This window comes from Hyperolius riggenbachi, chromosome 4 (assembly GCF_040937935.1).
Source record: "Hyperolius riggenbachi isolate aHypRig1 chromosome 4, aHypRig1.pri, whole genome shotgun sequence".
Classification (NCBI taxonomy): Eukaryota; Metazoa; Chordata; class Amphibia; order Anura; family Hyperoliidae; genus Hyperolius; species Hyperolius riggenbachi.
This window is the reverse complement of record NC_090649.1, coordinates 19,800,704-19,826,672: the sequence shown is the minus strand read 5'-3', so window position 1 is coordinate 19,826,672 and position 25,969 is coordinate 19,800,704. Positions and strand designations below refer to the sequence as shown.

General features: G+C 44.6%; 3 non-coding genes and 1 pseudogene across 3 annotated transcripts; all 4 read left to right on the top strand.

The window, feature by feature from the left end:
- On the top strand, positions 1-188 carry LOC137505743 (U2 spliceosomal RNA). Its single transcript, XR_011020335.1, has one exon. It is a non-coding gene; the product is annotated as a U2 spliceosomal RNA (small nuclear RNA).
- Positions 189-7,305: 7,117 nt separating this feature from the next.
- LOC137505722 (U2 spliceosomal RNA) lies at positions 7,306-7,489 on the top strand. The gene has a single exon (XR_011020319.1). It is a non-coding gene; the product is annotated as a U2 spliceosomal RNA (small nuclear RNA).
- Positions 7,490-12,415: 4,926 nt separating this feature from the next.
- LOC137505706 (U2 spliceosomal RNA) lies at positions 12,416-12,598 on the top strand. The gene has a single exon (XR_011020307.1). It is a non-coding gene; the product is annotated as a U2 spliceosomal RNA (small nuclear RNA).
- An 8,137-nt stretch (positions 12,599-20,735) lies between these two features.
- LOC137505749 (U2 spliceosomal RNA) lies at positions 20,736-20,940 on the top strand (annotated as a pseudogene).
- Positions 20,941-25,969: the final 5,029 nt, after the last annotated feature.

Below are 25,969 nucleotides of genomic sequence, written 5' to 3'. Positions count from 1 at the left end.
CTAACCGTCTGAGACTGAAGAGTGGAAAAAAAAAATCTGTTCTTATCAGTGTAATATCTGATACGTCCCCTATCTGGGGACCATATATTAAATGGATTTTTGGAACAGGGAGATGGAAGAAGAGCTTGCTCTGTCCACTCCGCGCATCGACCTGGTATTGCAGTACCTCCAGGACCGGTGCACTACTCTCTCTAACTAGTGTCAAAAAACAGATCGAAACTACTCAAATACCCGGCTGGCTGGCTGGCTGGCTGGCTGGCTGGCTGACTAACTAACTAAGTGTAGGGAAGTGTAGTGGAGAAATTAAGTGTCCCTCTGCAAAGTGAATTTGCCAGTAGCAAGTGCTGTTTTGTCCCTCCTGCTGTGCGCTCTATGTCTGTGCTGGTACTGCTGGGTGCAGGATAGATAGAGTTGAAATCCTCAATAAAAACATTGTTTCAAGTGGTGTCTGCTTTCTTTTGTGCATCTGTGTCATTTATTAAGTGAGTCTGTATTTCGCCTGGCTATAAAAACCCGAGAACAGACAAGAAAAGGAGGAAGAAAAAAACAATAAACAAAAAACAAAACTTTTTTTTTTGTTAATTTCACTCCGGATTAACTCTACTTGCGCTATGCAGTTGCTGCATCCCAAAAAATCCAAGACCGGACCACTTTTCTTCATGTTGGCACTTTGTCCCCTGCAAGAGAAGGAGCAGCAGCAGCAGCAGCACCCCTCCCCTGGAGAGCTGCCAGCGGATTGGCAGGCAGAGCCCTGGCTGCAGCCCCTTATATAGCCTGGGCCCAGGGCATTGTGACATCATCGGTTGACTTCCTGTGAGCACCTGCTCAGGTGCTTGTATCAGTGCCAGGCTGGGATAGTGTGTAGCAGGCCTAGGAAGGCATCTCCTGTGTAGGGTTCTACTCCACGGCCTGTGTCTCCCTCTTGTGGCACACCCCGCACATCCAGCCAAAGCGTTTAAGGGGAAGGAGGATGAACGAAGCGAAACGCACTGTGTTTTCAAACAGGCAGAGCAAGCCTGCCAGGCTAGAGACTTGACTTCCTCTGCCCTCCACACTTTCTACTAGCGTGTTGCCGGAATGCGGGGAGCCGGAAGCCTACTTTACTTTTCTTTTCGGCGTGGAGGCACGGCAGAGGAGGGGTGACTGCTGTTCCGGCGGTGGGCGGGGCCATGCAAAAGTAATCAGGCGGCAGCTGAGCCTGGCCCGTGCGTCTGTGTTTAGCACAGGTGCGCCCATCCCGGGGGCCTGGCAGGCCTGCAGAGGCAGTGGGAAGGGGGTCCCCCTGGCAGCCGGTAGCCGGCCGGGGTTAGCTGGCTGTGCGGTGCAGTGCTTTATTGTGTGCTGGTCGTCGCCGCTGCTGCATTTAGAAGATATTTCGCCTTAATTCCCAGGGAGAGTGGTGTGTCGGCGGGCGCGGCTGCGGAGAGTAATCGGGTTATCGCTTCTCGGCCTTTTGGCTAAGATCAAGGTCTTGGCCAAGAGGTATAGGGAATCCGGGGTGACTCGGCCTTTGAGTTTGCGCTCACTGCTGCTATAGGGTCACTCTAGGGGGAACTTTAACTAGTTCCCTGCCCGCGTACAGTATATCTACGCTCCTTTGGACTTCACTTCCCCGCCCGGAGCGTAGATATACGCACCCCCCGCCGCTGCCCGCGCTCCCGCTCGCACTCCCGCTGGTAATCACGCCGCTGCCCGCTCGCCCGGAGATCAATGAACGGGAAAATACATTCCCGTTCGTTGATCTCTGCCCCCAGCAATGATCGGCTGCTTTCCGCTGAGCAGCGCGATCATTGTAAAAGAAAAAAAAAATCCCAGCCTCTTTATACTTCCTCCGAGCGTCCGGAAGGACGCTTGGAGGTCGCATTACTGTTGCCATCTTGTGGCCAAATAGTAAAACTACACCCTACACTATTTTTCACATACACATACATTACTTATACAGAAAAAAATTAACTCATTACCTCCCACACTCCCCATTTTTTTTTTTTTGTAATTAAAAAAAAAAAAAAAAATTTACAATTAAAAAAAATACATAAATAGTTACCTTAGGGACTGAACTTTTTAAATATTTATGTCAGGAGGGTACAACACTGTTACTTTATAAACTATGGGCTTGTAATTAGGGATGGATGCAAAACTGAAAAAATGCACCTTTATTTCCAAATAAAATATTGGCGCCAAACATTGTGATAGGGACATAATTTAAATGGTTTTATAACCGGGACAAAAGGGCAAATACATTTCATGGGTTTTAATGACAGTAGCATGCATTATTTAAAAACTATAATGGCGGAAAACTGAAAAATGTTTTTTTTTCTCCTATGGCCATCTGAAAGACTCTTGTCAGATACAGCGCTGCAGACTATGTATGGAGGAGGGACACTTAGCTAGGGACTGCTCCCAGCACTGCTGTGACCTCTGTGGGGCTGCTAATCACCTAGCCAGAAGCTGTCCTAAAATGGAAGGCAAGCGTCTATACAGCCAGGTTGCCAGATGGGTTGGGAGTGAGAAAACACCTTCAATAGCTGAAATCCTGAAAAGGCCCCTATATGAGGGAGACACTGATGGGCTGCCATCAGATAGTGAGGATGAGGAAAATGGTATCCCTGATACTGTACCTGCCAAATCTGCTGCCGATATTGCACCATGGCCTCAATTCACTAAGCGTAACTCCTGTCTTTAATAACTCTTTTGAGCTGTTTTACAGTTATCACCATGGTGATATAATTGTGATAACTGTAAAACAGCTCAGAAGAGTTATTAAAGACAGGAGTTAAGCTTAGTGAAGTGAGGCCCATGTGTGGCCCCTCGGAATGATGCTCAGACTGTTCCTGCCTCCCCCGGGTCAGATTCCCCTCAGGGTGATGTTACTGAGGTCTCTGAACCCCCTGCAACTAACTCTGAACTGATCCCTGCCTCTGAGCTGCCACCACCGCGTCTGCATGGAGCCGATAGTGTAACTATTGTACCGGACACTGCAGGAGAAAGCTCCGTGGGTGATCTGCAGGAGAGCTCCTTAGTTGTTCCCCCCACTGCTACTGCCGCTGAGGACACCGATGGCTTTGTGTCCCAGCGCAAAAAAAGAGATAAAAAAGAGAAAAAAGATAAGAAGAAGAAGAAGAAAGAGCAGCGTCTCCCGGAGTCCCTGGCTGGGGAGGGGAGGAGCCAATCCTCCTCCTCCAGCGCTGTACAAAGCAAAACGGCCACTGAGACAGATCAGCTGCCAGTGCTGCAGAACTGTCAGAGTACACCGGAGCTCCGCGATCCCCGCAGACAGGGGTGGAGCCTCCAATTAAAGGCGCACACACACAGAAAGTGACAAAAAGTACAAAAGGGTCCTGTACACCCCAGGACAGTGTAAGCAAAGCACAGGAAATCCTGAATAAAGCTGCAGGCAACACCTTTCCTTTTTCCCAGCTACAAGGCATGGAAGCCTTAGCTAAGATCGATGCTTCTATTAATCAATTAGCGGATGATGAGATGAAAGTGGAAAATAATTCAGATAATAGCTCAAGCAGTGATGAGGAGTCTAACGAAGAGGACCGTCCAGCCACGCAGAAAGTCAGCCGTGAGAACCCCTCCGGCAATATGCGCAGCTCCAAAAAAATGAAAACTGATGATGGTATTGGTTTTTCTGGAGGTGACCCCACAACTATGCCTGATTATGGATCCCAGCAGTAACATTTTTTTTCCTCCTTGTCGCCATGAGCCTGTCACTCCTATCGCTTAACACCCGGGGTATAGGTTCGCTGTATAGGAGAACTGCTATTTTTAAGGATCTTGCCAATGGAAAATGTGATCTGATTGCGCTACAAGAATGCATGCTGACCACTGCACCAAAAGCTAGTGAATGGACTTATGGGGAGTCAGTCTGGTCCACTGCGGGATCCAACCGCAATGAGGGAGTAGGCCTTTTGGTGAAAAGCCCCGCAGCGCACATACTCACCTCTTATACAATCGTTCCTGGCAGACTATTGTAAGTCGATCTAGATTTCAGAGGGCACTTCCTGAGAATATTCATTATATATTGCCCAGCAGAAAAGAAAGATCGCCTGTCGCTTCTAGAAACACTTAAGCTATACTTACCTGGCAGAAGCAGCACCATTATCACGGGGGACTTTAATTTGATATACCGAGTGAAAGACCGTGTAGGTCTTGCAGACACAAAATTGGATAGTACTAGTACGACCCTTAAGCAGACCCTGCAGGATTTCAGACTACAGGATTCATTCCTGGCTGCACCAAAACACGCACACCAGTTCACCTTTTTCTCCGACAAGGGGACAGTCCGTTCTAGGATTGACTATATGCTGGCATCTGAGCACTTAAAAGTATTGGAGTACTCCCAGGCTCAATTTACCTTCACGGATCATCAGGGGATCAAGTCATCTATATGTTTTGATAGCTCAGTAAACTTCGGATCAGGTTTCTGGAAACTAAACTCTGGCCACTTAGAGGATAAGACTGCATTACAGGCGTTTGAAGGTCAATATGCAAACTGGGCACAGCAAAAGTGGTGCTTTCCCTCCAGAGTACTATGGTGGGAATGGGCCAAATTACAAATTAGGACTTTCTTCCTGTCCTGGGGAAGGAGGAAGGCTTGGCAGAGGAGACAGCAGGGACAAGAACTCAACAGCCGCTTGCAAACGCTGTTTGGGTTTAAAGAAAGAGGAATGGATGTCTCTGCTGAAGTGGCAGAAATTAGAAGTAAGCAGAAACTTCCTTTTTGCAGAAGGATCAAAGGCCTGGTCTTCAGGGCCAAGATTAAAGCCTTGGATGAAGATGAGAAATGTAGCCGCTACTTCTTCAAGAAAACTTTACGCTGTAAAGACACTCTTACGTCTGTCTGGCAGCAGGACCAGGAAGTGCAAGGGGATGCCATGCAGGCAGAAATAGTTTCCTTTTACAGAAAGTTATACAAGGCACAGCCCTGTGCCAACCCTCAAGAGATGGATCAGTATCTCAAGGTGCTGGATAAACACCTTCTGAAAGAGGATGCAGAGCTCCTAGTGATGTGACTGAGGAGGAAGTTTGGCAGGCAGTCTATGCTATGGCAAAGAACAAAACGCCTGACAAGGATGGACTGCCGGCAGAATTCTATCAAATTGCTTGGCCTTACATCAAGAGCGACATGTTTGAAGTCGTGAAAGAAGTCTTTGTGGCTGGAGCCCTACCAGACTCCATGCGAGAAGGGATAATCACCTTGATTTATAAGAAAAAAGGAGATAAGCGGGACATTCGCAATTGGTGACCAATAACGTTGCTAAATTGTGACTACAAACTTATTGCTAAGCTGGTGGCTGACCGTATTTCCCAGGTGATTACCACCCTGATTGAAGATCACCAGACCTGTGCGGTGCCTGGCCACAGGATCTCAGACAACCTAATTATTTTGCGAGATGTTGCGTACTATGTCCAGTCGCACAATATGGCCTTACTTTTGGAGTCCATCAACTTAGAAAAGGCGTTTGACAAAGTGTCTCATTCGTTTCTAATGGCAGTTCTCAGAAGCATGGGCTTCCCCCCCAGGATACTCAAACTGATTGCAGGACTTTACACCAGTATATCCAGCCAGCTGCTGATTAATGGCACTCTTTCTGAGTCCTTTCCAACTGAGTCAGGGGTCCGGCAGGGTTGCCCCCTGTCCCCACTGGTCTTCATATGTATAATGGAACCATTACTGAAGTCCATCTCGGCAGATAAAGCCTTTAGAGGAGTTCCGATACCCTGAAGTTATGGCCGCTCACTAAAACCGGCGGCATACATGGACGATGTGGTGCTGGTCTGTTCCTCCCCTCGGGATGTAAGAAGAGGTCATCTCCACTTAAATATTTTTTGTGCCACCACAGGAATGTCAGTAAATTGGGCCAAGTGCCAGCTTTGCAACCTAGGTAAGCAAATACCTATGGAAGTGGACCAAGTGAAGCAAGTGGAAGAGATCTCTATATTGGGAGTTTCTTTCGATCGGCAACTGAATGGCGCTTCTGACTTCAAAAGAATACTGGACACAGTTCAGCAAAAATTGGATTTCTGGAGACTCCGACACCTGACTTTTACAGGAAGGACATTGATAGTTAAGGCGGTGATCCTTCCGATCTTGTTATATTATACTGTGATTTTTTCCCCCTCCAAGACGCTGGACACAGCGTCTGACCAAGAAACTGTTTACTTTCTTTTGGAATGGCCGCTTGGAGTGGTGCAGCAGGGCAAAGATTATGAAGAAGACGGAACATGGAGGTTTTAATTTCCTTGATGTGGCCAGTTTCTTGAGCCTACACTACTGGCTTACAGCGGCCACCACTTTCAAGAGGGATGGTACCACTGCGCTCATGATGAGGTATCTTGGTGGCTGGCTCTTCACAAAATGGGGATGGTGCCTGAGGGACTTGCGGAGACCTATGGCCCAAGTTATCCCTTAATTCTATGTTAAACTTCAGACGATTAAGGAAGAATGGAAGCTGCAATTATGCACGGGAGATCATACTTGCAAAAACACGTTGAAGGCCTGGTTAGCAAAAGATGAACTTGCTAAAGAAGTTCCTGGCCTTAATTCACAAGGGGGAGCTGTAATCTGGAAGAACATGAAAATTGGCGGCTTGTCAAACCGTCTGAAAGATGTTGTATGATTATCTCTTCTAAACTGCTTACCCACTCATTCCTTTCTAAAACACAGGGATCTAATTAGATCAGAGATTTGCCCACGGGAAGGTTGTGGGGGATTGAAAATGTGGTCCACCTGTTCTGGTCTTGCTTCTTTCCCTCCCAAGTGAAGATAAAACTAAAGCCATTGTTCAGACTTCTGCTGGGTACCTCAAGCATCACCTATACGAACCTCCTTACAGGCTGGTGGCAGGGGGATAAAACAAAAAGACGCATGGCATGGCTCTGTTTCTCCTTGCTCAAGGAAGTACTGTGGGATGTCAGAAACTTGCCAGTTTTTAGGAAAGAAAACATCGCTGTCAATGACTGTGTCAATCTGTATTTATCTCGTTTATATATTGTTTACCTGTATGATGCCTCACACTCTGACCATGACACGGCTGCACAACGTTGGTACCCGGGCGATTGGCAAGCAGCCATAACCTGAAGTGTAGCTTGTTTGGTTTCTTCTTGTACATCTCTGTTCCAAATTTCTATTTGTAACCCCCTTTATAAGGAAAAAGATGAGACATTTGATCTCCAAAAAGATATAATTATTTATTTATATTAAAAGATTGGCTCTGATGATGATCCTTGAATCTAGCACAAGTCGTGATTGCCTCAGTGATCTAATGTCTGGCTAGTCAAGTCTGAAGAGTAAAAAAAAAAAATTTAAAAAAAAATTTAAAAAAAAAAATCTGTTCTTATCAGTTTAATATCTGATACGTCCCCTATCTGGGGACCATATATTAAATGGATTTTTGGAACAGGGAGATGGAAGAAGAGCTTGCTCTGTCCACTCCGCGCATCGACCTGGTATTGCAGTACCTCCAGGACCGGTGCACTACTCTCTCTTACTGGTGTCAAAAAACAGATCAAAACTCAAATACCCAAGCTGACTAACAAAGTGAACTGAAGTCAAGTGGAGAAAGCAAGTGTCCCTCTGCAAAGTGAATTTCCCAGTAGCAAGTGCTGTGTATTGTCCACCCTGCTGTGCGCTCTATGTCTGTGCTGCTACTGCTGGGTGCAGGATAGAGTTGAAATCCTCAATAAAACATTGTTTGAAGTTGTGTCTGCTTTCTTTTGTGCATCTGTGTCATTTATTAAATGAGTCTGTATTTCGCCTGGCTATAAGAACCCGTGAACAGACAAGAAAAGAAGGAAGAAAACAACAACAAAAAACAAAACTTTTTTTTTTTATTTCACTCCGGATGAACTCTACTTGCGCTATGTGCAGTTGCTGCATCCCAAAAAATCCAAGACCGGACCACTTTTCTTCATGTTTGCACTTTGTCCCCTGCAAGAGAAGGAGCAGCAGCACCCCTCCCCTGGAGAGCTTCCAGCGGACTGGCAGGCAGAGCCCTGGCTGCAGCCCCTTTACCTAGCTGCTGCCTGGGCCCAGAGCATTGTGCCAGGCTGTGATAGTGTGTGTAGCAGGGCTAGGAAGGCATCTCCTGTGTAGGCTTTCCACTCCACGGCCTGTGTCTCCCTCTTGTGGCACACCCCTCACGTCCAGCCAGATCGTTTAAGGGGAAGGAGGATGAACGAAGATAAACGCACTGTGTTTTCAAACAGGCAGAGCAAGCCTGCCAGGCTAGAGACTTGACTTCCTCTGCCCTCCACACTCTCTCCTAGCGTGTTTCCGGAATGCAGGGAGCCGGAAGCCTACTTTACTTTTCTTTTCGGCGTGGAGGCACGACAGCGGAGGGGTGGCGGCGGTTCGGGCGGTGGGCGGGGCCATGCAAATGTAATCAGGCAGCAACTGAGCCTGGCCCATGCGTCTGCGTTTAGCCCAGGTGCGCCCATCCCGGGGGCCCGGCAGGCCTGCAGAGGCAGTGGCAGCCGGTAGCCGGCCGGGGTTAGCCGGCTGTGCGGTGCAGTGCTTTATTGTGTGCTGGTCGTCGCCGCTGCTGCATTTAGAAGATATTTCGCCTTAATTCCCAGGGAGAGTGGTGTGTCGGCGTGCGCGGCTGTGGAGAGTAATCGGGTTATCGCTTCTCGGCCTTTTGGCTAGATCAAGTGGTCTATGCCGAAGGGTAACTAATACTCCGGTCCACTCAGCCTTGCAGCTCATGCTGCCTGCTGCTATGGGGTGGTCGGTTGTAGCAGTGCACGAGAGTGACCACCTTTTTTAAAAGGTCGGTCTTACCAGATTACCTGGGTTTCCGGACCTACTTTTCATTAGTGGAGTGAAAGATGGCGTCAAACCCTGATTCACCGAATACGCTACGACTGGTAATCGCCGAGTCGAGAAGGAGCTTGCATGTGGCAGTGAATATCCAGAGGGATGTTATCAAGGCATTGGAATGGATCGGAAGGATATTTACTGTGTCCAGAACTTTCCCAAGGCTGGCTTCGTTGACTTTACCTTTGTGAGCCCATCTGTGTTGTGGACCTGTGTCCAGAGGATCTAGGAAAAAAGAGGGGCTCCAGAACTGGAGGACTTTACTTTTCTGGTTTGTGAGTCCAAGAACAAAATCCCGATCACAGTACAAATGTACAACCCTTTTGTTCCGGACGTGGACATCAGGAACTTTTTGACGAGATACTGTGAATCGGTATCAGAGGGAGTTCGTTTAAAAAATTCCTTGGGAACCTTTAATGGGCTGAGGAGATTTTGGGTGGTCTTGGGCCCTGACTCGTCCAGCCCGGATCGCAAGAACCATCCTCCTCAGTCGTTTTCGGTTGGTAGGCATCATGGGGTACTGTGGTATCCGGATATGCCCGTGTTCTGCCGGACCTGCCTTTCTTTCGGGCATGTCAAGGAGGACTGTAGCAAGGGCCCGGTGTACAGAAATTGCTATAAGCATGGACATAAAACGGCAGAATGCACGATGGCAGAGGCATGTCACCACTGCGGTGACAGGACTCATCGAGCCAAGGACTGCACCAAAGAGAAAACCTTTGCGGATGTTGAGACAATTCTCTAGATCCCTCAGATGAAGAAGCCAATGAAGGCCTTCTGGGGGAAGGTGCAGTAGCACCAGAGACTGAAACTACTGCTGAGTCTGGGGAGGGTCAGGCCCAGAAGAGCAGAGAGCCTGCTCTGGGGCAACTGGAGACCCTTGAGGACTTAGTAATTACGGAGGTGGATACCTCACAGGAGAGTGCGGGTCAGAATGCGGAGGAGATGGACCAAACTGTGTGCACTAAGAGAAGAATAAAAACTGTTACTGGGTCAGAAAAAAATAGAAGAGTACACCAGTGACTCAGATACTGTAGAATCCCAAGCAAAAAAAGGGAACACTAAGGGTGCAGGGTCTGGGGAGGGTAAAGGGACTTCTGACTCAGGTTCTGATACTAAACAAGCTAAAAGAGAGAGAGAAAAAGAAGGGGAAAACATGATGTGGTTCTTTCTCACTTATAATTGAATGTTGCAACTAAAGGTTGCTTCTTTAAATACAAGAAGCATAGGTTCTCAGTATAGGAGAGCAACTGTCTTGAAGACAATAAACACAAAAATTAAGGGTTAACAAAAAATCCAAGAATGTAATTTAAAAAATGTGCCAAAATTGGCTGCTTGGACTGTGGGACCAGCGCTTTGGTCTTTAAGCCAACAAAAAAATAAGGGGGTATGTGTTCTTTTCAGGGGGGATTTCTTTAAAATTGTGAGAACTGTTCACATTGAGCAGGGGCGGTGCCTAATGGTTTATTTTTTGTATCAAGGGGTACTGTTTAAGTTGATTAATGTTTATGCCTCTGTATGCCGAAAAGAAAGGTTGGAATTATTTTCAAAATTACGGTTAGCCCTTGTGGGGAAGGAGCCTACAGTAGTTGTAGGGGACTTTAACTGTATTATAAGTGAAGGAGATAGGAGTAGGAGTGGTACGGGTGGTGTGGGTGGTGAGGGTGGTAGTATGGGTGGCGTGGGGGGTAGTGTGGGTGGTAGTGTGGGTGGTGTAGATAGTACAGGATGGGACTTATTAGATATCATAACTACATTTAAGTTAATGGATGTAGGTAAAGGGAAGGGGTATGCCTATTTTTGTGACAAAGGTAATTTATGTTCCCGAATTGACTTATGTTTGCTTTCTAAAGGTTTGGCTTTGGACCAATTCAAAATTAGTAGGGTCCCATTTTCGGACCATGGCTGTTTAGAGTGTGGTATGAGTATTGAATCTGAAAGTGTGTATGGTAAAGGTGTGTGGAAGTTAAATGTAAGTCTATTAGAGGATGAATGGGTGAAATGTGAGTGTGTAAGAGTGTTGGGTAATCTCAAAAAAAGGATGGGTGAGTTTGGAAATGTGGTTGAGTGGTGGGAATGGTGCAAAATACAGATGAAGTGGTTTTTTTTTTATAAAATGTGGTAGAGAAAAAGCAAAAACTAAAATAACAGAGTATGACATGCTACAAAAGAGGCTGAAATACTTGGGAAATTTAAAACAAGCTGGGGAGGTGGTGGAGGAGGAAATTGAAGAAACTAAAGAAAAAGTTAGATCTTTTATGATAGAACAAGGAAAGAGAATAATAGTTCAAGCAAAAACGGTGATTAAAGAAAAGGATGAAAAATGTACCAAATATTTCTTTAAAAAGGTGTATGGAGGTAAACGTGAGCTGGTGTGTGTGGTGGATGAAAATGGATGTGAAGTGAGTGGAAATGAGAGAGTGAAGAATGAGGTATGGAAGTTTTATAAGGATTTGTTTAGTGAGAAAGTGAGAGACTTGAGTGTGGAAAGTGATGTGTTAGATAAGGTAGATGTATGTTTGGGATCAGAGGAAAAGATGATATTGAGTGAATCTGTGAGGAAGTGTGAAATTGAGGCTTGTATGAAGAGTATGAAGAAAGGAAAGACGCCTGGAAGTGATGGTTTGCCTGTTGAATTTTATTGTACGTTCTGGAATGAGATTGGAGATTGTGTGTATGAGGTATGTAAGGCGGTGTTGGAGAAAGGGGTTTTGAGTGAGTCAATGAGAAAAAGTATTGTTGTTTTGTTATATAAAAAAGGGGAACGCAAGGAATTGAAAAATTGGAGACCTATCTCCTTATTAAACGTTGATTACAAATTGATTGCTAAAATGATGGCTAATAGAATGCGTGGTGTGTTGGATAAGATGGTGTGTAAGGAACAAGTGTGTGCTGTGCCTCAGAGAACGATTGCTGAGAGTCTGATTTGTCTAAGTGATGTGTTGTGGTTGTGTAAGGAGCGTAAGCAAGGTGTGGCAGTTTTAGCTGTGGATTTTGAAAAGGCATATGATAGGGTGTCGCATGAGTTTATGTTGAAGGTGCTGGAGAGAATGGGAGTGCCTGAGAGTTTGTACAAGATGATTAAGGGTTTGACTGGTGTGGAGTGTGTGACGTTTTATATGATGATGTATGGATTGGGTGTGTTGGAGCAGGGTAAAGCAAGAGTGTTGTGGATGATAATGAGTTGTGTGAAAGAGGCTTTATGGGATGTCAGGAATATCCTGATATTTAAAAAAGAAGTCTTGAGTGTGAGAGAATGTATGACCATGATCCGTGGAAGATTTTATTTATATGGGTATTGTGATAAAAAGACCTTTGGTGCTGATAAGGCTGAAGGTATATGGAAATTTAAGAAGTGGAAGGAGTGGGTTTGACTAAGGTTTTTTCTTTTGTGCTGAGGAATGTACAATGTATATTGTGTGTGAGGGCTAGGTGGAGGGAAAATGTAATAATTATAAAGCTTTATTCACTGTCCCTGTCTAATTTGTTTTTCCTTAAGAACATACAAGATGTAATGTGTATGGAATAAAGATGGTTTTCTGTGAATTGCTGTTTATATTGCAAAAATGTTTATTTTGATGTATGTTTTTGATATTTTTACAATAAAAGAATTAAAAAAAATCTGTTCTTATCAGTTTAATATCTGATACGTCCCCTATCTGGGGACCATATATTAAATGGATTTTTGGAACAGGGAGATGGAAGAAGAGCTTGCTCTGTCCACTCCGCGCATCGACCTGGTATTGCAGTACCTCCAGGACCGGTGCACTACTCTCTCTAACTAGTGTCAAAAAACAGATCAAAACTACTCAAATACCCAGCTGGCTAACTAACTAACTAACTAACTAACAAACAAAGTGGAGTAAAGTCTAGTGGAGAAATTAAGTGTCCCTCTGCAAAGTGAATTTGCCAGTAGCAAGTGCTGTTTTGTCCCCCCTGCTGTGCGGTCTATGTCTGTGCTGCTACTGCTGGGTGCAGGATACATTTGAAATCCTCAATAAAAACATTGTTTCAAGTTGTGTCTGCTTTCTTTGTGCATCTGTGTCATTTATTAAGTGAGTCTGTATTTCGCCTGGCTATAAGAACCCGTGAACAGACATGAAAAGCAGGAAGAAAAAACAACACCAAAAAAAACAACAACTTTTTTTTAAATTTTACTTCGGATCAACTCTACTAGCGCTGCGTAGTTGCTGCATCCCAAAAAATCCATGACCGGACCACTTTTCTTCATGTTTGCACTTTGTCCCCTGCAAGAGAAGGAGAAGCAGCACCCCTCCCCAGAGAGCTTCCAGTGGACTGGCAGGCAGAGCCCTGGCTGCAGCCCCTTATATAGCCTGGTCCCAGGGCTTTGTGACATCATCGGTTGACTTCCTGTGAGCACCTGCTCAGGTCAGGTGCCTGCATCAGTGGCAGGCTGTGAGTGTGTGTAGCAGGCAGGCTAGGATGGCATCTCCTGTTTAGGCTTTCCACTTCCCGGCCTGTGTCTCCCTCTTGTGGCACACCCGCACGTCCAGACAGAACAGCGTTTAAGGGGAAGGAGGATGAAGGAAGATAAACGCACTGTGTTTTCAAACAGCCAGAGCAAGCCTGCCAGGCTAGAGACTTGACTTCCTCTGCCCTCCACACTCTCTCCTAGCGTGTTGCCGGAATGCAGGGAGCCGGAAGCCTACTTTACTTTTCTTTTCGGCGTGGAGGCATGGCAGCGGAGGGGTGACGGCTGTTCCGGCGGTGGGCGGGGCCCATGCAAATGTAATCAGGCGGCAGCTGATCCTGGCCCGTGCGTCTGCGTTTAGCACAGGTGCGCCCATCCCGGGGGCCCGGCAGGCCTGCAGAGGCAGTGGGAAGGGCCCCCCCCCTGGCAGCCGGTAGCCGGCCGGGGTTAGCCGGCTGTGCCGTGCGGTGCTGTCCTGTGCGCTTGTCGCCGCTGCTGCATTTAGAAGGTAGTTTGCCTTAATTCGCACAGAGGGTGCTGCGGGCGCTGCTGCGGAGAATAATTGGGTTATCGCTTCTCAGCCTTTTGGTGAAGATCAAAAGGTTGAGTGAAGGGGTGGACCCACTCGACCTTAGGGTGCAAACCCTATGCTGCTATAGGGTGGGCCACAACTCAGAACCCAAGAGGGCGATCGCGGTGCAGAGAAATCTGTGTCCGTTAAAATGGCGAACGATACGGGAGCTCGATGGAGGTACTCGAGGGAGAACGAGGAGAGGCTGAAGTATTCTTTTCTGATTAAGATCTCGGAGGAAAGACGAGGAGAAGTCACGCTGGTCCATCTGGTTAACAAACTTCTTGTAGGAATTCTGAAGGTCAAGAAAAACGACATCCTTTGTATCCAAAACCGTAAGTCCGGAGATTTCGTTCTGACTTTTACACGCCTAGCTTGCTGCACGGATCTTTTGGAGTTCCTAAAAAGAGAGAAAGACAATAAAAACGTAATGGCTTGACCTTTGTGGCCTTGTATACAGCTGGGGACGTTAATCTTGTGGTCCACATGTATAACCCTTTTGTGAACCGGGCAGATATTGAACTTTTTCTATCTAAGTACTGTTCTAGTGTAAAATTTGCCCACAAGACCATGAATGAAGTCGATATATGGACTGGCAAATATAAATTCTTTGTTGAATTTCAAAAGGACCCTAATGGCATTGACGGACTACGCCATCCTCCCCCAACATTCTCAATTGGGAGGGATAGGGGTTATTTATTTTATAATGAAATGCCAATATTTTGCAGGAAGTGCAAGCGTTTTGGACATCTACAAGAATTTTGTACTGAAAGTGATCTCTGGTGTAACAAGTGCAACAACTGTGGACATCGGACCAGGGATTGCAAAGAGACTGTGGTATGCAACATATGTGGCAGGAGTGGACACTTGTTTAGAAACTGCCCTCAGAGAGGAAAGTCTTTTGCTGAAATCACACAGGCTTTTGCGGCTAACTCAAATCTGGCAGAGATGAGGAAAACTTTAATAGAACCGGCTGGTGGTGCAGAGAAGGACGATTTTCCATCTGCATCAAGGCCGGCAGAGACTACTGTGCTTGATGGTGCTACTGCAGGAAGTGCCCAGGCTTTAAGTGGTGGATCCCCTGTAGCCAAAGATACATTGGATAAACCGGCGCCTGCAGTGGCTATTGAGAATGCACAGCCTGCTGTTGCTGATACTGGTCCGGTGTCAGCTCCACGCCTGGACAAACGTAATCCCCCAGCTGAGTCATCGCGGGGTTGTGAGTCCATGGAGGTGGATCCGAAGGATGCAAAAAGGAAAATTTCTATTGAAGATAATTATGGGCTGGTGACAAAGTGGGCGAATAAGGAGGCAGCTGCAACTCTAACATCCCGCTTGCCAGCTGCTTCTGAGTCTGAGGAGAAGGTGTCTGCAGATGCTGAGCCTGGGAGTATGCCTGGTGGGAGTCAAATTGAGGAGTTTGAAAGTCCCGCTACGCCAGATACTCCTAGGCTAATAATAGATGAAGCAGTAACATCAAGCGAGAGTCTTGCAATACAAGGGACGCAGTACACAAGTGATTAATTTATTTATGCATGGCCACTATAAAGCTGATCTCACTCAATGTGAGAAGTTTGAGGAGTCCTGTTAGGAGGGCTGCCTTATTTTCGTATTTAGAAACTGTTAATGCTGCTATTTATTTATTTATTACAGGAATGTGCAATAGAACATGATCTCAATTATGCTGCTATATGTGAAAACTGGAAGTGTGGAAAATCTATTTGGTCTGGAAGTAATGAAAATAAGTCAGCAGGAGTTGGAGTGTTTTTTAAAGGTGATAACATTGACATTTTATCTCTTACAGAGGTTGTCCCTGGGAGAGCACTTTTAATTAACATTAAATATGACAATACTGAGTTGAGAATTCTAAATATTTATGCTCCTACAGATAAAAATAAAAGATCTGACTTTTTTTTACTAACATTCAACCTTTTATTACTGGATCCGTTCCACTTTTAATTGCAGGTGATTTTAATTGTGTTATGCAGGGAGAGAAAAGGGAAAGTGTAGGTACTGAAAGAAATGACAAAACTGAAATTGCAAAGTATTTTAGTGGATTTTAACCTGATGTATGGAGGGAATTATATGCTTAAGATCCTAGATACACATGGGAGAGTATTGTCACTAAATCCAGGATAGATTTTGTGTTTTTATCAGAAGGTTTTAAAGTCAATCTTATGTCCCTTTTACCTAATATTTTCTCAGACCATAAGGAACTGCATGCACAAGTCACTTTATCTGGTTTGCAAAAAGGGAGAGGGGTGTGGAAACTAAATACTTCTCTCCTGGAGGATGCTGCAATTAGGGCAGACTTTCAACAAAAATACAAACAACTGACAAAGCAGCAAAAAAACTTTTTGATTTTAACTTTAGCAAATTCCCAACAGTTCAACACACTCTTAGAGTACTTTATAAAAAAAGGTATTCAAAAGGCTAAAACAAAAAAAACTATGGTTTAAAAATCTAAACACAAAATTACAAACTTACCTGGAATGGAAGGAGTGTGGTGTTGAGGAGATGGATGGTTTAATACTTGAAACTAAAGAGAGGATAAGAAAAGCAATTAGTGAAAAAGGACAATAAATTATTTTCAATAGTAAAGTAGAACAACTGGAGAAAAATGAGAAATGTACAAGGTTTTTCTTTAAAAAGGTTATGGAAACAAAAAGGATGATGTGCAATATTGAGGGGGAGACAACAAATGAGGGAATGTTGCAAGTTGCTCATTCCTTCTATCAAGATCTGTTTGATGTCAAAAAACTGATTCTTTTTTTTTACCAGTGATCTTATTGAGGTTTTAAATTGTCAACTTGAGAAAACAGATTGTGATATTTTATGTGATGATTTTACCCTTTCTGAACTGAATGATGTTTTTAAAGATATGTCAAGGGGGAAATCCCCAGGTTCAGATGGGCTACCTGTCGAATTTTATATGGCTTTCTGGGAGATTTTAAAGGAAGACTTAATGTGTGTTTTTAGAGATGCTTTTAAGTGTGAGGTTTTACCTGCGTCCTGGAGGAGCGGAGTCGTCACTCTGCTCCACAAGAAAGGTGACAGGACGCTTTTAGAGAACTGGAGACCAATAACACTTTTAAACACTGACTATAAGGTTTTAGCTAAATTATTGGTGAACTGTGTTAAGCAAGTTATTGGGCAGGTGATTCATTCTGATCAAGTGTGTGGAGTACCAGGTAGAGGAGAGTGGGAACATCTAAACCTCCTCAGAGATGTTATCTGGTACCAAAAAGACAGAAAACAAAACCTTGAACTTTTATCTCTTGATTTTATGAAAGCTTACGACAGAGTGTCACATGAATATTTATGGATGGTTTTAAAGAAGATGGGCTTTCCTGATTTTATGATCAAACGTATTGCAATTTTATATAATGGTTCTTTTAGCCAAGTTTCTATTAATGGTTTTTTATCCCAACATGTGTTTTTAAGATCGGGGGTTAAGCAAGGTTGCCCTCTATCCCCGATTTTATTTATTTGTGCCATCGAGCCGTTGCTCGTGAAACTTAGGCTGGACAAAGTTATTAGAGGTATCCCTTTACCTGGAGGCCAAGGGGTCAGTGCAAAGACAATTGCGTATATGGATGATGTGACCATCTTGTGTACTACAGAGGCATCCATTAGAAGAGCCATTAGAACAACAGAATTTTTCTGTGAAGGGTCTGGTTTCAAGCTGAACAAAAATAAATGTGATTGTTTTACCATTGGCAATTGGGATAATGTGCAATATAATGACATTTCAATGCAGAGTAATGACTTGAGGGTGAATGACTTTAGGAGTGTGGTTGAATGGTGGGACTGGTGTAAGAAAAGAACTCGGTCTTTCTTTATCAATGTCGGTAAAGAGAGAGCTACTAATCGGAGGTTGAGATATGAGATGATGCAGAAGAGGATAGAGTATTTAGAAGAGTTAAGGGAGGCTGGGGTGGAGGTGAGAGAGGATATAGAGGAGACAAAGGATGAGGTTAGAGTGTTCATGAAGGAGCAGGGGAAGAAGATAGTGATGCAGGCTAAAGATGTAATTAAAGAGAAAGATGAGCAGTACACAAAATACTTCTTTAAAAAAAAGTGTATGGTGCTAAAGTTGAGATGTTGAATGTGTTGGATGAGTCTGGATGTGAAGTGTCTGGGAATGAACGGGTCAGAGGAGAAGTATGGAAGTTTTATAAGGAGTTGTATTGTGAGAAGGAGAGAGATTTGAGTATAGAGAAGGATGTGTTAGATAAGGTAGAAGTATGTTTGGGTTCCTGTTAGAAAGTAATTTTAAATGATGATGTGAAGAAAAGTGAGATTGAGGTCTGTATGAAAGCGATGAAGAAAGGGAAAACGCCTGGAAGTGATGGGTTGCCTGTAGAGTATTATAGTGTGTTCTGGAATGAGATTGGTGACAGTGTGTATGAGGTATGTAAGGCGGTTCTGGATGGTTGTGTACTGAGTGAATCAATGAAAGAGAGTATTATTGTTTTATTATACAAAAAGGGAGATCGGAAGGACTTAAAAAATTGGAGGCCAATATCTCTTTTAAATGTAGACTATAAGTTGATAGCGAAGATGATGGCTGATAGAATGCGTGGTGTGTTGGACAAGATGGTGTGTGAAGAACAAGTGTGTGCTGTGCCTGGGAGAACGATTGCTGAGAGTCTGATTTGTCTGAGGGATGTGTTGTGGTTGTGTAAGGATAGAAAGCAAGGTGTGGCTGTGTTGGCTGTGGATTTTGAGAAGGCGTATGATAGGGTGTCGCATGAGTTTATGTTGAAGGTGTTGGAGAGAATGGGAGTACCTGAGAGGATGATTGGATGGGTGAGGTGTCTGTACAGTGAGATTGTGAGTAAGGTGCAGGTGAATGGGTGGCTGACAGAGGAAGTGGGTATTAGATCGGGTGTGAGGCAGGGGTGTCCTCTGTCCCCTGTGTTGTTTGTGTGTGTGATTGACCCTTTGTTTTGCAAATGTTGAAGGGTGATAAAGTTAGGGGTGTGGAAGTGCCTGGAAGTGGTGGAAGGAGTCTGAGTGTTATTGGGTATATGGATGATGTGACTGTGGTATGTAAGAGTTTTGTGTCGCTGAAGAGAGTGAAGCTGTTGATTGATATTTTCTGTATGGCAAGTGGGTTTCGAGTGAACATGGATAAAAGTAAGTGTAAAGTGTTTGGAGAGGTGAGAGATGTGGAGGAGAGTGGCTCGGTGATGTGTCAGGGGGCGGTGAAGGTGTTAAGGTGCGTACACACATGCGACTATAGTCGTTTGTAATGATCGTTCCCCGAACGAACCACCGACTATTAAGGCAAACGACGAACGAGCCAAATCGCTACAAAATAAAGTTCTGTCTCGGTGGATTTTAATCAACGACGATCGTTTGCAAAAGTAGTACATCGTTGGAAACGATCGTTCGTACTAGGCTTGACATGCGCATTTCACTATTTCTCCGTGAAACTTCTCATTTTTATGCGCAGGCGCAATAGTTGTTTTTTTTGATGTAACGTTCGTTCTAACGATCAGATCGTTACACACCTTTAAAACTAACTTTACTTAGGTCGTTCTTTCATCAATTAAAAGTTCGTTCGTCGTTCTCAACGAACGATCGTTGTCGCTTGTGTGTACGTAGCATTAGGAGTGAAGTTCAATAACGAGTTGTATGGGAGAGAGAGTTGGGAGGAGGTGTTGAAGAAAGTGGAAAAAAGAGTGCAGTTCTGGTCGTTAAGGACTCTGACTTCTGAAGGTAAGATTTTGATGTTTTTTTGTATTATGTTTTTCCAGCCCCTGATAGGGTGCTGAAGAAAATTATTAAAGTGTGTTTTTCCTTTTTCTGGTCTTCTAAGATAGAAAAGTTGAGGAGAGAGATTGTGATGAAACAGAAGGTGAATGGTGGGAAAGGTTTTGTGAGGATAGAAAGATTTTTGGTGGTGAAGTATGTGAGTCTGTGTGTGAAGTTGAGTGTGAAGGAGAATATGACTGGGTGTATGATGAGGTATGCTGCTGGGAATGTGTTGAGAAAGTATGAGTTTTTGAGTGTGGATCTGTGGAGGCCTGTGTGTTTTAAGGCACCGTGGTTCTATGTAAGGATTGAAAGATGTATGAGGAGGTATGAGTTGCAGAATGTTTGTAGGGAAGTATGGTGTGAAAGTAGGAAAGTGATGAAAGTGTTGGAGGAGAGAGAAGTGATGGAAGTGGTTGGTGGTCTGACTGAGAGGGAAAGTGAGAAAGTGTGGGAGAATGTGAGTCACAAACAGTTGTCTAATAGACATAAAGATGTGTCTTGGATGGTAGTGCATAATTGCCTGCCGACCAGAGAATTCCAGAATTGAAGAGAGTTAGCTAGGTGTGAGAGGTGTCCTAGAGAGAATTGTAGACAGGTTGAAAGTGTGTATCATGTGATGTGGGATTGCGAGTATGCTAAAGAGGTGAGAAAGAGTTTATGTAAGCTTATTAAGGGTTTGACTGGTGTGGAGTGTTTGACGTTCTATATGATGATGTATGGTTTGGGTGTGTTGGATAAAGGGAAAGCGAGAGTGTTGTGGATGATAATGTGTTGTATGAAAGAAAGTTTGTGGGATGTGAGGAATATTTTGATCTTTAAAAAGGAAGTGTTGTCTGTAAGAGAGTGTGTGGCCATGATTCGAGGAAGGCTATATGTGTATGGGTATCACGCTATTAAGACCTTTGGGGTTGATACTGCAGAAGGCATATGGAAATTAAAAAAATGGAAGGCGTGGGTGGGATAATTGTTCTTCTGGTCCGTTTATGGAGAATTGTTCTGTTTTTTGAAACTGTAAAATATGGTATGTTACCTTTTTTCATTTAGTAAAGTATAAACCAATGAGGATACTATGTCGGTGAGTTGGTTATGAAGGGCATGGTCTCTTGAGACAGTACATGAACTGGCATTTATCGACTTGCTGATTCCGTTTTATGGGGTTGGTGGTCGGACTTCTGAGGTTTGGAAAAAAAAAAATCTGTTCTTATCAGTTTAATATCTGATACATCCCCTATCTGGGGACCATATATTAAATGGATTTTTGGAACAGGGAGATGGAAGAAGAGCTTGCTCTGTCCACTCCGCGCATCGACCTGGTATTGCAGTACCTCCAGGACCGGTGCACTACTCTCTCTTACTGGTGTCAAAAAACAGATCAAAACTCAAATACCCAGCTGACTAACAAAGTGGAGTGAAGTCAAGTGAAGAAATCAAGTGACCCTCTGCAAAGTGAATTTCCCAGTAGCAAGTGCTGTTTTGTCCCCCTGCTCTGCTGTGCACTCTATGTCTGTGCTGCTACTGCTGGGTGCAGGATACAGTTGGAATCCTCAATAAAAACATTGTTTCAAGTTGTGACTGCTTTCATTGTGCATCTGTTTAGTCCGTATTTCGCCTGGCTATAAGAACCCAAGAACAGACAAGGGGAAAAAAAAAACACAAACTTTTTTTTTTTTTTTGGTATTTATTTTGCTTTGGCAGAACTTTACTTGCGCTGCGCAGTTGCGGCGGCAAAACATCTATGACCAGACAACTTTTCTTCATGTTTGCACTTTGTTCCCTGCAAGAGAAGCAGCACCACTCCCCTGGAGAGCTGCTAGTGGACTGGCAGGCAGAGCCCTGGCTGCAGCCCCTGATATAGCCTGTGCCCAGAGGCACTGTGACATCGGTTGACTTCCTGTCACCCCCTACTGCCCAGCACAGGTGCCTTCCTCAGTGCCAGGCTGTGATTGTGTGTAGCAGGCAAGGAAGGCATCTCCTGTGTAGGCTTTCCACTCCACGGCCTGTGTCTCCCTCTTGTGGCACACCCCGCACGTCCAGACAGAGTGATTAAGAGGAAGGAGGATGACTGTGTTTTCAAACAGCATACGTACGCAGCTAGAGCAGAGAGACTTGACTTTCTCTGCCCTCCATGCTCTCTACTAGCGTTGTGCCGTAATGCAGGGAGCAGGAAGCCTTACTACTTTACTTTTGTTTGCGGCATGGAGGCACGGCAGCCGGGGGTCCCAGCTGTTCCAGTGGTGGGCGGGGCCATGCAAAGTTAATCACGCGGCAACTGAGCATGGCCCTTGCGTCTGCGTCCAGCACAGGTGCGCCCATCCCCGTGGCCCGGCAGAGGGAAGGGCCCCCGGCAGCCGGTAGCCCCGGGGTTAGGTAGCCAGCGGCTGTGTGGCTGCTGCTGCATTTAGAAAGTATTTCTCCTTAAATCCTATGGAGGGTGCTGTCGCAGCGGACGCGGCTTCGGACAATAAATGGGTTATTGCTTCTCGGCCTTTTGGCTACTATCAAGTGTCATGGCCAGGGGTTTAGTTGAGGTCCTCCCTGTGGGGGCCCTAACCTAAGAGAGGTGATGGACCGGTGGCGGTCAAGTGCGGAGACCGATGGGTATTGTCGCACTTTAAGTTTCCTGGTAAAGCCAGCTTTTAGGAGATCGATGTCTTTGGAGTGCCCTGTGGAAAGCATATTGATGACGACACTCCAGCTGAACTTGGAGGACATCAAGATGATCCAGGAGTTTGGGAATCAAGGTATATATGACGTAACCTTTTATGCTGAGCCAGTCTTGTTGAACGTGTAGACAAGGGGAGGGTAGAGAAAGAAAAGGAGCTGGCACTCAACGGTGGCTAATTGCAGGGTGATACGGAAGGGTTCAGCAGTAATGTGCTCCCAGCTGTAGTAATTCGTATACAGTAGAAGAGAGAGCGCTGGGCACCAGAACTTAAGCTTGCAATTTATTCCAGAAACACATACAGACAATGAAAGCGAGGGGGTAACAAAAGGTCTAACAGCCGTTTCGCGGGATAAAAGTTGCCTGCTTCCTCAGAGACCAAGATACACATGCAGAATGTCCCCTTAAATACATTTATAGGTATGTAGTCACACACCAAACCGCAGAACACTGTCTGTCCGAGCGCCCAGCGCGGAGATACATGGCCACGCCCCTTCCTGGAGCTTCACAGGGCTCACTGAGCCAATCAGAGGCCAGGGCTTTCGCCCAACCATCCTGCAGCAATCTGGGTCACATGGGCCAATCTGTGGCTGGAAGAAAGTGTAGAAAGAGGCGGAGACGGTTGCCTGGATACTTCTCTGTGTTAGTAAACACAGAAGTCATGGGGTCTCCAGCGTGCAGCATCAGCACTACCTTTTAAATGCAGCAGCAGCCACACAGCCACTGGCTAACTGTCCCTGGAGCCACCGGCTGCTGGGGCCCCCTCCCGCTACCACTGCGGGCCTGCGGGGTGACTGGGATGGGCGCACCTGTGCTGGAGTCTTGGTTGAAGAGATATCGGAAGGGAAAGCTGTGCCCTCGACCTTCTGAGTTTGACACTTGCTTGCTGCTATTGGGGGAGAGCCAGACCGGAATATGGAAGGGATTGAATCTCTTTGGAGGCTATTACAGAATATTCATTTGAAGGACAGAGGTGTTTTTTTTTTTATCGGAGAAGATGGAAAGTAATTAGGAAGAAATATTGACCTCAGTGGATTATGTTGGAATCAAGAATACTTTGCGTTTTGTTTATTCGTCAAAATTTCAGAATGAAAAACTGGCTGGTTTTTTTGCATCAGCAAATTATGGAGATTTTGGAGGTTTCCAAAGACTATTATTTTTGTGTTCAAGAATTTTTAAACCGAAGAATGGTGGATTTTACTTTAACAAGTCTACATATATGCGAAAAAGCTTTAAAGATTTCAAGTTTTCGATCTTCAAATATAAATTAAAAGGTATTCAGGTGATCCCTTTATTTCAATATTTAAATACAGTTCTTACCATCCACGTGTATGACCCACATGTGTCGGAAAACAGGAGGTCAAGTCTTTTTTGTGGAGCTATTGTGAAAAAGTGAAATTTAGGAAGAATTTACTGATGGAATTTGGAGTTTTCATCGGGAGAGTGAGAAGTTACTTATTCTATTCTGGGATGCCCAGTTACTGTAATCGGTGCAGGTGTTTTGGACACAAGTCAAATGATTGTGAGAGGTGTTGGGAGTGTAGAGGGACACCTCACATGAATAAAGACTGTCCTAAGAAAGCTAAAACTACATCAGAAGATAGAGGTCAAAGAAAATAGTGAACTAGTGCCTACTTAACAAGAAGAACCTAGTGGTGGAGGTGAAAATGATGAAAGTGATAAAGTGGAAGAAGAAAGAGTGGAAAGTAACCAAGAGGAGGTGGAAGAAGCGATTGAAGTACAATCAGAGGAGAATGAAGTGGTGGAAAAACCTTTGGAGGTGGTAGAGGAAACACCTTTGTCACAACTGGAGGAAAGTGGAATTCCTGGTGTTCAAGAAGAAATGGAGTTAGATATACAATCAAATAAGAGAGTGGCAGGAGATGCTTCAGAGAATGATGATCTTGAGAGTGACGGTGGAAAAAGAGAGAAAAAAGTAAGACTGCTTCTTTAAAGGGACTCCGAGCTCATAAAAAAAATGAAAGCTGTACTCACCTGGGGCTTTCTCCAGCCCAGTGCTGGTCGAGAGGTCCCACGACGGCGTCCTGGCTCTTCTCCTTCTCCCCGCTCCGGAATGGCTGACAGGCCGAAGCCCGGGCGACACTCAGCCGAGTGTCGGGCTGATCCTTCCGTGTATGACGCGGATTACGTCACACGCCGGCCGCCTCGCATCATCACGGCGGCCGGCGTGGCAGTACGGTGTATGCGCCGTACTTTCACGCCGGCCGCCGTGATGACGCGAGGCGGCCGGCGTGTGATGTAATCCGCGTCATACGCGGAAGGAGCAGCCCGACACTCGGGCGAGTGTCGCCCGGGCTGCGGCCTGTCAGCCATTCCGGAGTGGGGAGAAGGAGAAGAGCCAGGATGCCGTCGTGGGACCTCCCGACTAGCACTGGGCTGAAGAAAGCCCCAGGTGAGTACAGCTTTCATTTTTTTTTATGAGCTCGGAGTCACTTTAAGTAATTTAGTTGCTAAAGATATAGAAGTGTCCTCATTGGAAGGTGAGATGGACATTAACACTTCACCAGAATGACAAGATGAGGGCGTTAGGAGTAGCCCTGCACCTGGCATAACCAGGTTGTCAAAGTAGATGTGCATCCCTGAATGTAAGGGGATTGAAGAACCCTAGAAAATGTGCTGCACTTTGTTTTTTTAAATACATAATTTTGATTATGTTCTAGATTGCATTCTTGTAGTAAAACAATAACTAAATTATGATTATTTAAGAGAATATTGGGATGGTAATTGTGTTTTTTTCGTAGGAAATGAAAACAAGTGTGTTGGAGTAGCAATTTTAGTGAATAAAGAGTGGACTATTATCAAATCTGAAGTAATTTTTCTGGGACGTGCAATAGTTGTAACGGATAATAAAGATAATGTGAAGATTAAATGTATAAGTGTTTATGCATCTACAGAAAAGGAGAACATAATTGAATGGTTTGAGTCATTGCAACTTTGACTGGCATGGATCCAATTGTTATAGGAGGAGATTTTAATTGTGATTTATCAAATAAAGAAAAATGTGATGGTTCAGTGACTGCTCTTAAAAATATAATTTTGTCAGTTGGTTTAAAAGATGTGTGGACTTCGTGTGGAAATGACAAAGAAAATTAACATGGTGCTCAAAGAATGCCAAGTCCCGTTTTGATTATTTTTTTATTTCAGAAAAAGTGCTTGCAGAGAATTTTAAGGCAAAAGAAAGTGCTTTTTCAGATCATAAAATGATTGAATATTTCTTTTTCTGAGAAGGAGTGTAAGAAGTCACCGTATTGGAAGCTAAATACAGAGATCCTAGGAGATAATGAAGTTAGAAAGGATTTTGTAAAGAAATATCAATTATGGAGGAAAACTAAAGGACGGTATAAGAATATTCTTGATTGGTGGGATTATATGAAAGTACTTTTTAAAGGTCTTTTTATTAAAAATTGTAAGAAGAGGGCTAGAAGGAAAAGACAATTATTTGAGAACTTAAATGCCAGACTTCAAACTTTTCAACTATTGGAGAAAAATGGAGTGGATATGGGTAAAGATATTGTTAAAGTAAACTGGGAATTAAAAAAGCGTTGGATGAAAGAGAAAAATAGATAATCTTTAACTAGAGTAAGAATTTTAGAGGAGGATCAGAAATGTTCGAAATTCTTTTTTAAGAAGATAATAGTGGAAAATATGTTATTGATGAGATTGAAGGTGAAGTGGATTGTGAAAAGAAATTGA